The sequence below is a fragment of the Stegodyphus dumicola genome, chromosome 6 (assembly GCF_044657685.1).
Source record: "Stegodyphus dumicola isolate Sdum_Otavi_A_Nest chromosome 6, ASM4465768v1".
NCBI lineage: Eukaryota > Metazoa > Arthropoda > Arachnida > Araneae > Eresidae > Stegodyphus > Stegodyphus dumicola.
Genome location: NC_140773.1, coordinates 107,631,808 through 107,646,985, shown reverse-complemented (window position 1 = coordinate 107,646,985; position 15,178 = coordinate 107,631,808).

Sequence of the window (15,178 nt, the reverse complement as noted above, 5' to 3'; positions counted from 1 at the left end):
GGAGGACGTTTTAAGGAAAACTACCTGATATATATGTTATACATGGAGAAAACATATAAAGCATCCATGAATCAGCTCGTTCAGTGGGATTCGAACCCGGGTCAAACTACCAGTAACCAGCCGTTGATCGCTGGTGAATCTAAAAAATACATTAGGAGTTTTAGTATGGTGTTAATATATGTATTATTTCTAGGTTTCTCCTAATTCTTTCAAACATGCTTTAATTCCAAAGTGTGAAATAAATATTTCTCTACAGAAGGCACTGTGGGCAGACAATATTTGATTACGATTTTGATCATTTCAGTATGTAAGAAACTCTGGCCTTTAATGAAAGGAACGCAAAATTCTTGTCTTTTAAATAAATGGGTTTATTGTTAAATTTTGAATTCAAGCTTCATAAATTGCAGTCGCGGCTCATTTATCCATCCATTACACGGATTACTAACAGACGAGAACCCATTCTACAAAGACTTAATACTAATTCAGTTTCACTTGGAACAGACAAAAGTTTCGTATCTCTTCTACTAAAGGCATCTAACAATATAATTGGCCTTGTTAATTCAGTTATTAATTTATGTATTACAGAACCCTTAGTTACTTTATTGCTTAAAAATATAAACATTTTGTCCATCTTACTAAAGTGTGGTATTCCGATGGCCAGGAAAATTTAATGTACAATCTATTAATAATTGTAATCTAATAATTGTCTTATCTATCTAATATCTAGTAACTACTCTAAATATAGGAATCTAGTAACTACTCTAATAAAAGTCGGTTAGAAGCACTGTTGACTGCTGAACAATATCGGTTTTATGCGATTCCAATCCTGCGTTGTCGATAAGGCTGGATAACTTAGATTTACGGGCAAAGCACGAAGTCGATCTATCTAAGGAGATGGATGCCATCATAGAGGACTTTCTAAACAGAAATATATTTAATATTTTGTTATTTTCCTATTCATAACATTTAAAGTTCGAAAAAGAAATGCATAAGTAAATGTCTCAGTTTTCAAAAATAAAATTATTTGTGCGTCGAATTTTAATATTATTCAGCAATAAAGATTTTGCTTTTATAAGCAGCCTTTATTTAAGAAGATGAGCAAAATATTCGTATAATTTTTTTTCCTTTTTTAAATATTTTATATATTTAATTTTTAAATATTTTTAACAGCAAATTCTCTTTTTCAACTATTAGACTGAATTTCTGAAGATTTCAACGGCAGTTTTCCTCCTTCCCAGAATTTACTAAGCGTCTTATACTTTTCAGTTAATATCATTGTTTACAGCAAACGATATCTGTGCACTGCAGTTAAAGAATCAGAAAAATATTGATTTTCGAACCTAAAATTTGTGGATGTACTGGACAAAAAATATTTCTGGATCTATTCGGCAAGCACATTTTGAAAAAATTGACATAAGCTGATTTTCCTCCTTCTGTAAGCATTTGATTTGTGGTTTGTTGATAGAACGACAGTTCACGGCTGTAATTATAAAGATACGTCTATTATCGCTGTCAAAATATGTATATCCAAGAGGATGTCAAAAGATTTCAGCGTTGCTTTTTCTTTGGAATTAGTATTTAGTATTTTGTCTACTTACACGAATCATCAAAACGCAACCTTTTCCTTAAAATTTTACCATAAAATAAAACACACTTACAAATCTGCCAAAATCTTAATCACCTAAAATCTCTAAGCTTAAATTCTAGATATTTTTTAACATATATATGAACTTGCTAACCTAAAAATACATAATCATTAAAAACAGCTATTAAAGTTCTGTAAATAGGCAAATAATACATTAATTAAAACACTATTCGGTGATGCAGCTTGATTGGCGATTTTACAGAATTTTAAAATGCTGTTTTACGAGCTCAAAGTTAATCTACTCACAAAACGAAAATATGAAACGACGGTTAATGAAGAAATATATACACAATCTTAATTTGTATGCAGTTATTAATGTTTGTTACGAATTTGGTATTTAAAAAGCTAATGTTAGTTCAATTATAAATTAAATGGTTTTAATATTCGTCACGCGCTGCACTGCGCGAGAAATAAAACCATTTAATTTATAATTGAACTAACTTTAGCTTTTTAAATACCAAATTCGTAACACTATGAATGTCATTAGTGTTGCGTACTACGTTTCGCAGAAATCTCCTTAAAAATTACGCTAAGTGAATAGTAAGAATTTGATATTTTATTGAAATAAAATAACACCTCATACAGAAAAGTTAAGAACTGCATATAGCTCAAGAAGAAAAACACGCATATAAGGCAAAATTTCCTTACTACGCGAGGAGTAATTTACTCATAAAGCAGTTTAAAGCTGTAATCACAGAAAAGCAGCTCAATAAAATCACATGAACCAAAGCTGAACTGTTCAACTAACCAACTAACTAATTCTGGGCTACAACGGAGATGACATCTATAGGATAAGAATTTCTAAGAGCGCCGATGCTGCATAGTTAGGGGTGCAAAATTTCCTTTCTTTTTTTTTTTTTTTTTTTTTTTTTTTTTTTTTTTCCTGTTGGTGTGTGTGTGTGTGTGCATGTGTGAAAAATGGGCGGATGTGCAGCTATTAATTGCTCAAATCATTCACGGAAAGGTCATATATTGGTAACATTTCCTAAAAATGAAGAAAAAATAAAAATTTGGGTAAATGATTGCCGAAGAGATAATTGGGTCAGGTCCTCAGCTTTGCCTAGTAAGTATAATATTAAGTAATATTATACTTACTAGTATGTATATAATATTACATATTTACTTTTTCATTTAGAATTTGTATCTTCTTCTATTTGTGTTGTGGTCCGGTGCTTGCTAGGTGTTCAAACTCACCCTCTTTCCAATAGTATTTTCTCAAATGTTTATAATGTGCAAGTAAAGTGAAATTCTTGTATACAATAATCTAAGTATCTGCTAATTTCTGTCATAATAGCTATAATTAAATTGGTCTAGGATTAATGTACCCATCGCCAAACATCACCAATGCGGATGGATGTTTAGATTTCGCTTCTAATTTAACACGTAGATTTTTGTTTCCCTGAGCTACTAGAAATTAGGGTAATGTAATATGAAAATTATATTTATATTTCATATGTAATATGAAAATCATATTAGCATATTGAAATTTATTAAAAAATAAATAATAATTTAGAAACGCAAGTTAAAATCTGAATGTTTGCCAAAGATATATGTAACATAATGAGTTTAAATATCATTTGACATTTTTTTTTTTTTTTTTTCCCCCATAATCACTATTGTTGAAAAGTTAGATGAGTTGTTTATGCATGGTTCCCACTACCGTTTTTTGGTTAAAATAATTTCCAGAATTTCGACATTGAGGTCTGAAGTCAATAGAATAAACTGAATACTGTGGGACAAAATACATATAATTTGCTTTCAATAATTGCAAGCATATACATACAGCAAGTACTATACATTTGTAATTACAGAATCAGTCAATTAGGCAATGCAGTAAAGACGTACAAACGAATGCAGAACATTCAGATAAGCACATTAAATTTGTGAAAACTCTGCGTGTGTACTTTTTGTAAAATAATTATGGTGTTTTTAATGCATGCATAACACTGAAATAAATATGACTGTAATGATGAATTTCAAAGGCCAAGTCAAAATCATTTCATGAATTCAATAGTTCAAAAGCATATAATCTTATCAAATTAAATCCTCATTACACTGATAAACAGTTATTACTGATCTGTGTTACTAAACAGATTTTTATACATGATAAATAATATTTTCTGAAGCGTTATTTTGTGTTGTCATCCTTAATTAAGAAATTGTCTACATATTCAGAAGGCTCCTAAACTACGTTCTGGTGTTTTTAATGACGTTAATTGGATATGTATATACAAATGAAATTTTTAAAAATGTCGTTTAAACTGGCCTTGATGCTTTTTAAAATGCACGTTGGCACAGTGCTCCCAAATTATGGTTATGCAAACAGATCCGAGGGATAAATGAAAGAAATATAGACAAATATGAAAAGTCCAAAATGCCTTGTTTTCCCCCTTCTTTCTTACTCTTTGTTTTTTTTTTTTTTTTTTTCTTTGTGTGTCTGTGTCTGTGTGTGTGTGTTGAAAAACATCAAAAACTCAGAATGATGTACTTTCTTCTTCCATTTAAGTTAAGAACTATTACATTTATATAAATATATACATTTTCAGAGTTTTGTACAATTATTTCCACAAACGAAAGTGACTGTAAGCTTGTTTTACCTCATACTTAATTGACAACCTGTCCTAAAGCTCTTTTTTTAGTACGAATTTACAGTGGTTTTATTGAAATTTTTGTTAAAATATCATTAAGATAAACTTATTTGCATGCTCTACGTAACTATTTCCCCATTTGACACCATTGAGCGTTTTTATTCATATTTTTGCATGCGTACGGGTTCGTAATGGATTGAATGCACAAGTCGATAAAAAGTTAATAAAATTTATTCTTATCCTAAGAAATAAAACAAAATGCTGAAATTTCCACAGAGATATTCGTACAGTTTCACAATATCTCACAGTAGTTATATTTTGAACTATTAAAACGTTAAATAGAATTCAATTCAACGCAGAGAAAGCTAATCCGATCTCAGGGCGAATTACTACAAGAACTAAGTAAACAACTGAGCTGAGATGTTTTGATCCGGCTTTTATAAGCTTTTTAATTGTCCAAGAGAACATTTTCCATTTTCTCGATTTTTCTGGATAATAAAAGAGTATAATTACGAGATATCTATTTATTACGAGATATCTATATCGGGTCTTCAACTTCTCCATCGCCAAGTTGACCAGATCTGGTGCAAAGTTGTGCATCACTTCAAACCTGGCTTGGAGATCTTGAATGTCTTCCTCGGAGGCCATGAAGGCGCATCCGGAGGGCGACCAAGCAAAAGATCACAAGGCAGACGAAGATCATGACCGAAGAGAATCTCGGATGGAGAATAAGCGGTAGTCTCGTGTTTCTCTTTTGGATCTTAGTATTTCCTATTTCGTGTACCCTATTTCGGCAGTTTTCTGAGCAGGGCGTCGGTGTTTCCAGGTAAGGTCCCCTTCAGATGATAGGTAGTTATGTCCTTTGATGCTGAAAGCAGTTTGTTGTTTTTGAAGACCAAGGAAAAATCGTATTTCCTTAAAAAGTCCAATCCGAATATGCAAGGATCTGTAATATATGCCGTGTGACAGTAGGCGACACCTCCAAACGTGATGTTCAAGTTTAACTTCCCATCTATATCGATCTTATCACCAGACGCAATCTGCAAGGTAACACAGGATGGCTTCCAAATTAGTTTTTCTTTAAATGGTTGAGTGAAATCTTTCCGACTGATGCTAACATTAGTTCCTGTGTCAATGATCATATTGCAAGGAATTTCATTAATATGCCCGTTAATGGATAGTCCATTACTGTTGCCACTCACTGCAGAAATCTTGAGAGCTTTAAAACGGTGTTTTTCATTATCTGGCAACCTCCGTTCCTCGATATGGTCATTAATTTGTTTCCTACGTCGTTTCTGGGAAATGGTCTTAATTTCCGTGCCCTGGAGTGTTCTGCAGTTCCTTCGTACGTGGCCTTCAGCTCCGCAGTTCCAGCACTTTGGTTTTTGGTCACTCCTTTTCCGTCTCATGGCATTTAATTGTCTGTTTAACTCGTCTGTCTGATTTTCCGTGCTCTGGGGTGTTCCGTAGTTCTTCTGTATATGGCCTTCAACACAGCAGTTCCAGCACTTTAGAATTCTTTTCTTTTCTCTCCTGTTCCGTCTCAAGGCACTGACTTGTCTGGTCAAGTCATCTGTTTTATTTTCCGAGCCCTGAGGTGTTCTGCAATGCCGTTGTATGTGTCCTTCAGTACCACATTTCCAACACATTAAAGCCAGGTTGTTCTCACTCCTACTCCGTATCAAAGCATTGACTTGTCTGGCTAGCTCATATAAACGAGTCATCAATTGATCCACTGGCTTGTGAATCTCGCATAGCTCTGACTGGGTGGCGATCTCTACGAGTTGCTTGCTGGGGTGCCTCGAATTTTACTGCGTACACAAGAGCGCCTTTTACGTCCTTGACATCCGCCATTCGTAGAGTTTTCTGTATTTCATAATCCCGGTTGCCGTCCATAAAATATTGCAGGGGCAGAATTTCCCTTCTTTCTGTCGGGCGTTCCGAAAAGGCGAGATGGGACAGCATTTCATCATCCGTGGCGAGCTCCTGATGTGTTTCCGTTGGCTTCTGTTGACGGGATTTTAATTGAAGCCTGCTGTAGTCTTTTGCACATTTCTCGCCAAGCGCAGCTCCAACGCGCCGGATAGAGCTTTGAAGTCTAGTCTCTGGTTTTCTAGAAGAAACTGAAGAATATTCCCAGCGTCTGCTCTCAGAAAAGCGGCGAAATGACAGGCCTTAACTTGAGAATCCCAGCCATTTTCTTCTGCTACTATAGAAAATTGTGCCTTATATACTTGCCAAGAGGTCTTTCCATCATATGTAGATAGTTTCAGAGAAGAAAGAGCATGCATCAGTAAAAATTTAAAACCATTTGTATTGCTCCCTGCCCTCTTTCTACTGCCCTTTGAATAAAATGGCTTTTGTGTATATCTGTGGAACAGATTCAGCAGTATTTATTTCATTTTTCTAGCAATATATATATATATATCTTACACAGAGAAAATGTTCTATAATTGCCTTTATTAAATGGACTACATGATTTTCAAGTGGAGACATATCATGCATATGGCCATTTGGGGAAGGAAATAAATTAATACCCTTTAAGGCATTTAAAACTTGAATTGTAACTGCCAATTTTCTGTGTCTTTATTAATACATCATACTTTTGAACAATTTTTAACAACAGAACAGTTTATCTTGATCAAATGCACAAATTATATTCATAACAGGTCACAAAACTTAAAAATGAAAATAATTAATACATAAAGAAAATCATTACGTTATTTAACACCTTTGCAGTTCATAAAAATTTTTGGAATACGAGGATATGCGTCTCGAATTTCAACTCTTCGCCGTACGTAGATATTCGAGAAAAAAGAATTTGGCACGTAGCCAAATCCCTTTAATATGGAAAACACAAGAAAGAAAGTGGAGAATGTAGGGAAAACGTACGAGAAAATTAGTTTTTAATTAATATCTCGGCTAATTAAAGTCCCAAGAAGACGCGAATGGTTAAAATGGTGTGCCACGGACCTGCGGAATCCAACGGTGTGCTTTGCTAAGCCCGGGAGCCAGTCGTTTCGGAGGAAATGATGTTACCTCTCCCCATATATATATATATGCAACTTAAGTGTCTGTTTGTCGCCGATGGTTTATTGTTTGCTTGCGTAACTGTACTAGCCAATGGGGGGGGGGAAGTTGCCACGGCACAGAGTTGCCGTTTCAACTGAGACGTAGACAATTTCCTGTAAAACTTGCCTTTGCTATGACCGTCCATAAGTCTCAGGGCCAAACGCTTAAGCGTGTTGGCATTTTTTCCCCCCTGAGCCTGCATTTGGACACGGTCATTTTTATGTTGCCTGTTTAAGAGTTCGTAAAAGAATGGACGTAAAATTAAAAATAATTGATGGTCCTCTGCAAGGCGAACTTAAAAATTATGGAAAGATCTACACAAGAAATGTTGTGTACAAAGAGATCTTTGACATGTGAATTAACATTTTATTATTTAAATCACCACTATTTATTGAGCTAACGGTGGCTTTTAAGAAATGTACTGCCAGTGGTTTCCTTCATTGCACTCTACTTTAAGCAATTAAGCAAGTAGAAGAGGGAAACCCCGTGGGGCAGTAAGCAAAGAGGCGTCCTCGCCGCCTGTCCTGGGTAATTCAGTTTGAATTAGCAGACACCTTTGCCCAAATCATTTTAATTACAATTTATAATATCTAGAACAGCGGTCGTTTCGTATGACCGCCGGGCTTTCTAGTATATACATAAAGAAACTTAAAAAGAGGCAAATCATTATATCCTTCCTGCACTATAACTGCAGGATTGAAGTAAAAGAAACTTAAGCATCTAAAATTAGAGTCAAAATATATAGATACAAAAAGAAACTTAATAAGAGGTTAAAAATTAAAAGCAAATTTTAATAAATGCCCTGCGCTATCCAATTTATATATATATATATATAACTGTAATATAAGTATATAAACATATGCAGTGAAAGAAATTCAGTATATATTCCTATTTATGCTCTTTTAAAATACACAAAACTGATGCAATATCTAAAAGCAAACCATATAAAAAATTTTTTAACTAATTATAAGTCATGCATTAAAATATTTACAAGAATTTAACTGAAAATTATACAGGAATTTACTTGAATTATACAAGAGATTCTGAAAACTACTGAAAATTGATATTCATATCGGTACAATGAAAACTACTTAAATATTTTTTTTAATTCAAAGCAAATTAATCTGAATGTTGAATTTAGGACATGCATAATTTGAACACATACTATATATTCTTTAATGCATTTGTTCCTGTATTACATTTATACACTACAGATTAAATTAAAAGTAGAGAAAATACATTTTAATTTAAAATATAAATATTCAGAATTCATAAATTACTCATCAAAACATGAAATTAAGTACATTAGGCATTAGTTTAAAAATTATATTTTAAAATTAAAAACGTACACTCCTATTTTAGATGTGAAACAGGAAAAGACCAAATATATTATTATTATATTGTTACGAATTTGGTATTTAAAAAGCTAATGTTAGTTCAATTATAAATTAAATGGTTTTATTTCTCGCGCAGTGCAGCGCGTGACGAATATTAAAAGAAAGCTAAGCCGGAAAAATTAAACATACAAGAGCGCGTGCGTTAAATAAATAAATATCTCTTTTTGATTTCGAGAAAGTGCTGGAAAATTCTAGCGCGTGATTTTAAAATCTTATAAAAGGAGGAAAACATCTCAGTTTGTAGTAGTTGCTTAATTTGTTGTTGTTTAGAAAACTGCTCTTGTTGATTGTAGCGAATTCGCAGATTAGCGTTCTTTAGCTGTTTTGAATTACGTTCTATTGGACATTTGAGTAGTTAAAAGATAACTACTGTGAGATATTGTAATACTGCATGATAATTTGAGAAAATTTAAGCATTTTTGTTGTGATAATAATAAATTTTTGTTCATTTTTCATCGGACTTGTGCATTCATTTCATAACGAACCCGTACGCACGCAACAATTTTTGGTGTCAGAAGTGGGATTTGAATGCCAATCACAAGAGCAATGGAAGAACAGTTAAAACAATTCATGGTAGCTTTTGCTACATTTAAAGAAGAAATTAGGTCCGTTAAAGAAGAAATGAAGTTGGGCCAGGAATCTGTTAAGGACGAAATGAAAGCCGTTCAAGCTGGTCAAGAAAAGATTGAAGCAGGTCAAGAAGAAATGAAAAGAGAGATTACCTGCATAATAGAAAATAAATTTGAAGCTATGGAAGGCAGAATTGACACAGTTGAAAATAAAGTTGGACTAATTGAAGAAAGAGTTTCTTCGGTGAAAGAAGAAATAGAAGAAAGAGTTTCTTCTGTAAAAGAACATATAGAAGAGAGAGTTTCTGCTGTGGAGGAACGAATTGAAGGAAGAGTTTGTGCCGTCCAACACCAAATCGAACAACAAATTGATGAGAGAGTTTCTGCAGTTGCCAAAGAAATGGATACTTTAAAGAAATTCGTAGCGTCGGCAGGGAGCAGGAGTGATGATTTTAAATTCTTACCAATGCCTGCTCGTCCACCTCTGAAGCTATCCACATATGATGGGAAGACCTCCTGGCAGGTGTATAAGACTCAATTTTCTATCGTGGCGGATGCGAATGGATGGGATTCCCAAGCTAAGGCCTGTCATCTCGCCGCTTCTCTAAGAGCCGATGCAGCGGATATCCTTCAGACTCTTCCCGAAAACAAAAGGTTAGATTTCGAAGCTCTGTCCGGCGCCTTGGAGTTGCGCTTTGGGGAGAAGTGTTTAAAAGACTACAGCAGGCTCCAATTAAAATCTCGTCAACAGAAGCCTACCGAAACACTTCAGGAGCTCGCCGCGGATGCTGAAAGGCTGTCCCATCTCGCCTTTTCGGAATGCCCGACAGAAACAAGGGAAATCCTGTCCTTGCAATACTTTATCGACGGCATTCGAGATACTGAAATACAGAAAGCTCTACGAATGGCGGATGTAAAAGATTTAAAAAGTGCTCTAGTGTACGCCATGAAATTTGAGGCAGCCCAGCAAGCCACTCGTCGAGATCGCTACCCAGGCAGAGCTGTGCGAGTCCACAACCCAGGGGACCAATTGATGGCTCGTTTAGATGATTTATCCAGACAAGTCGATGCTTTGATACGGAGTAGCAGTGAGAACAAAGTGGCTGTAAGATGTTGGAGATGTGGTTCTGAAGGTCACCTACGACGGCATTGCAGAACACCCCAGGGCACGGATAATAAAACGTATGAGTTGACAAGACCAGTGAATGCTTTAAGACGGAATAGTGGTGAAACAAAACCGACCCTAAAGTGCTGGAATTGCGGTGTTGAAGGCCACCTACAAAGGAACTGCAGAACTCCCCAGAGCACGGAAAATAAGGCATACGATTTAAACAGACAATTAAATGCCACGGAAAGGAAAAGGACTGACAAGAAACCAAAGTGCTGGAACTGTGGAGCTGAAGGCCACGTACGAAAGAATTGCAGAACACCCCAGGGTACGAAAATTGAGACAATTTCTGAGCAACGACGCAGGAAACAATTAATGACCATATCAAGGAACGGAGGTTGCCAGATAATGAAAAACCCTGTTTTAAAGCGCTTAAGATCTCTATAGTGAGTGGCAACAATAACGGACTGTCCATCAATGGGAATATCGATGGAGTTCCTTGCAATATTATCATTGACACAGGAGCTAATGTTACCATCATTAGGAAAGATTTAGCTGAACAGTTTAAAGATAAACTTATTTGGACGCCATCCTGTGTTACCCTTCAGACTGCGTCTGGTGACAAGATCGACATAACTGGGAAGTTAAACGTAAACATCACGTTTGGAAGTGCCGCCTACCATCACACGGCATATGTGGCGGATATTACAGATCCATGCATACTCGGATTGGACTTTTTAAGGAAATACAATTTTTCCTTAGATTTCAAAAACAATAAGCTGCTTTCAGCATCTGATGGCATGACTATCCATCCTCAAAAGGGATCCTCGCCTGGAAATGTCGACGCCTTGTCCGAAAGATCGAGCTCGGGAGGCTGCCGAAATCATACCAGGGTCGAAAAGAAACTCAAGACTACCAGCTATTCTCCATCCCAGAAGCTCTTCGGTCGAGACCTTCGTCTGCCTTGTGACCGCCTGTTTAGTCGCCCTACGGATGCGCCTTCATCGCCTGAGGAACACATCCAAGATGCCCAGGCCCGGTTTGAGGGGATGCACCGTTCTGCACGAAAGCGAGTCAACTTGGCGACGGAGAAAATGAAGACCAGATGCGACACAAGAGCTACTAGACAGAGATCCAACAAAGGAGACAAGGTGTGGTTGTGGAACCCAATTCAACGAAAAGGACTGAGTCCTAAATTACAGTCACCTTCGGATGGTCCATATACAGTGCTGAACACGAATGACGTCGTGGTTCGGATCCGTGACTCTTCGAACTCTTACGACAGGTTAGCTTATTACTATGGCCATAGTACGTAATGTAAATAATTGTAAATAGTATCAGACCATGGTCCTTCTTGTTTATAAATGTGTATTTGATTTGATTTGTATTTAGTATTTGATTTGTATTTAGTATTTGATTTGTATTTAGTATTTGTTTTGTATTTAGTATTTGATAGCATTTGATTTCTTTAAGTTAGTTATTGCATTTATTGTTTATATTGTTTGATATTGTAATGTAATGTTTATGCCTCAGTTGCATTTATGCCACAGTTGTAAGTTTAGCTTCCTGTCCAGGGATTGTACTGCCCGGGACGTGCAGTCCTTGGGAAGGAGGCAGTGTTACGAATTTGGTATTTAAAAAGCTAATGTTAGTTCAATTATAAATTAAATGGTTTTATTTCTCGCGCAGTGCAGCGCGTGACGAATATTAAAAGAAAGCTAAGCCGGAAAAATTAAAAATACAAGAGCGCGTGCGTTAAATAAATAAATATCTCTTTTTGATTTCGAGAAAGTGCTGGAAAATTCTAGCGCGTGATTTTAAAATCACGCGCTAGAAAAGGAGGAAAACATCTCAGTTTAAAAAAAGGAGGAAAACATCTCAGTTTGTAGTAGTTGCTTAATTTGTTGTTGTTTAGAAAACTGCTCTTGTTGATTGTAGCGAATTCACAGATAGCGTTCTTTAGCTGTTTTGAATTACGTTCTATTGGACATTTGAGTAGTTAAAAGATAACTACTGTGAGATATTGTAATACTGCATGATAATTTGAGAAAATGTAAGCATTTTTGTTGTGATAATAATAAATTTTTGTTCATTTTTCATCGGACTTGTGCATTCATTTCATAACGAACCCGTACGCACGCAACAATATTGTTGCGTGCGTACGGGTTCGTTTTGAATTGGATGCACAAGTCCGATGAAAAATGAATAATGTTATTATCACAACAAATAAAACAAAATGCTTAAATTTCCTCAGATATTCGTACAATATCCCAATATCTCACAGTAGTTACCTTTTAAAAACTAAAACTAAACTCAGTGGCGGAAACAGCCCTAAAGGGCCAAGGCCTGCAGTGCCCGGAAATCTGCTTTCTTGACCATGGGCCTCGGGGTGCGTAAGCATACAGCCTGATGCAATATCTAAAAGCAAACCATATAAAAAATCTGTTAGCTAATTATAAGTCATGCATTAAAATATTTACAAGAATTTAACTGAAAATTATACAAGAATTTACTTGAATTATACAAGAGATTCTGAAAACTACTGAAAATTGATATTCATATCGGTACAATGAAAACTACTTAAATATTTTTTTTTAATTCAAAGCAAATTAATCTGAATGTTGAATTTAGGATATGCATAATTTGAACACATACTATATATTATATTCATAACAGGTCACAAAACTTAAAAATGAAAATAATTAATACATAAAGAAAATCATTACGTTATTTAACACCTTTGCAGTTCATAAAAATTTTTGCAAAGTGGTCAGCCTGTCGCAGGACCTCCAGTGTTTAGTCAGCAAGCGAACTTTGTACTCATTTTATCGACCCAAGGGATGGAAATCAAGAGATGAAAGGCTGAGTCGACCTTGCCCAGCCCGGGGTTCGAACCCCGGACCTGTGGGGTTGCTGCTGCGCGATGCGCTAGCCACTGCGCCACCAGACCTATGTAGTTATATTTTAAACTACTAAAAACGTTCAACAGAATTTGATTCAAAACAGAGAAACGTAGAGAAAGCTAATTCGATTTCACCGCCAATTCGTTACTGTAAACAACACCAGTTTTCTAAACAAAGCTGCAGCCAATGCCAATGATTATAAGTTACGGAGTTCCTATGGTTTAAAACCATGTACCTCCACATTAGAAAAATGAAAAATATCTAAGTAGTGAGCAGAAATAGGAAAATTGCATAATTGGTTATCATGATGCACACTAGAGGGAGCTACATTAGCTCGAGAAAGTTTAAGGAAAGGAAAAATCAAGTTTTGATTTTTGTTTTGGAAGTTTTACGATTTAAAACTTTTTTTTTTAACTGAGCTGAAGTGTTCTTTCTCTGGCTTTTATAACTTTTTTAATTGGCCGCACGAGATCGTTCTAGCAATTTATCGAAATCAAAAAGAGATATGTTTTTATTAAATGTTAAATGCACGTGCTCTTGTATATTTAATTTTACGGCTTAGCAGTTCCGTTTCGATGACATCCAGACTACGGCTTCTATTAGCCTTGCCCTAGCTCACTGGTTCGCTCATAATGGTGTAAAACGACAGTGATTTAAATATAAAAAAAATATGTTACTATTTCTTTACTAATACTAACAACATTTGTAGATGAAATTCAAGCTTTTCAATGCAATTATTTAAACGAAATACAAAAACAAGAGACAAATAACTAAATTATTTTGCGCAATCTATTTTTAAATTTTAAAGTTTATTCGACTATAATTAGGGCCTAGTGGCCCAGAACCCTGGTGTCTAACATCATTATACAGTCAAAAAAAATCGCATCTATTCGGAGAAATTGCACTGCTGACTGCCAGGGAATATGTAGGTAATACAACTGATCAAATTGTAAAAAAATCATGAAGTTATTAGAAATCAGTCGTGACTGCTGTTTGAGTAATACCAGCTACAACTGAACTCTGTTTAAGTTTTTATGTTTTAAAAAAAACTATCGTTTTTGTAAGAATAACTGCTTTTAAATTTTTGTAAATATCTGCAATTAAAGTGTTTTTTTCATATTAAATCCATAGTTATTTTCGAATCTTTTAAAATACTAGCGTCCGTGGAACATGACTATGGACAATTTAAAAAGGGAAAGAACACAATTACGGCGATATTTCACAACTTCTTTGAAAGAAGTGGACACTGTTCTAAAAGATGAAGCAGTAAGTAAGATTGATTTGATATCTGTATTTAATATATTTGATGATAAAGCTGACAGATTATTTCAGTTAGATGAAAATGTTAAAGTAAAATGGCTAGAAATGGAAAATTTTAATGAAGATGAATTTCCTAATGATATGGATTTAACGGAAAGCTATCGAAATCAGTGGGTTGCTATGAAAACGAAAGTTTATTTAATGTTATCAACCACTGAAAGAAAGGGCGATATTTCCAGTGTAGTAAATGAAACTAAGCAAAATTTCCGTCTTCCTAAGTGTTAGAATTGAAACGTTTTGATGGTAATATTAAAAACTGGCTAGGATTCTGGGGACAATTTAAAAAGATTCATGATGATGATAGTATTGATGCAGATGACAAATTTCAGTATCTTTTACAAGCAACTGAAGAAGGTTCATCGGCCAGAGATTTAGTTGCAAGTTTTCCCCCATTCGGAGAAAACTATTATAATGCTATTGAACCGCTGAAATCTCGTTTTGCTAAAAATGAACTATTAATTCAAGTTTATGTTCGTGAACTTTTAAATCTAGTTTTAACGCAAGCGAAAAGTGGCGAAAATTTTACTTTACGCTAAAGTGGTAAATTTTACTACTAAAGTTTACCACTTTAGCGAA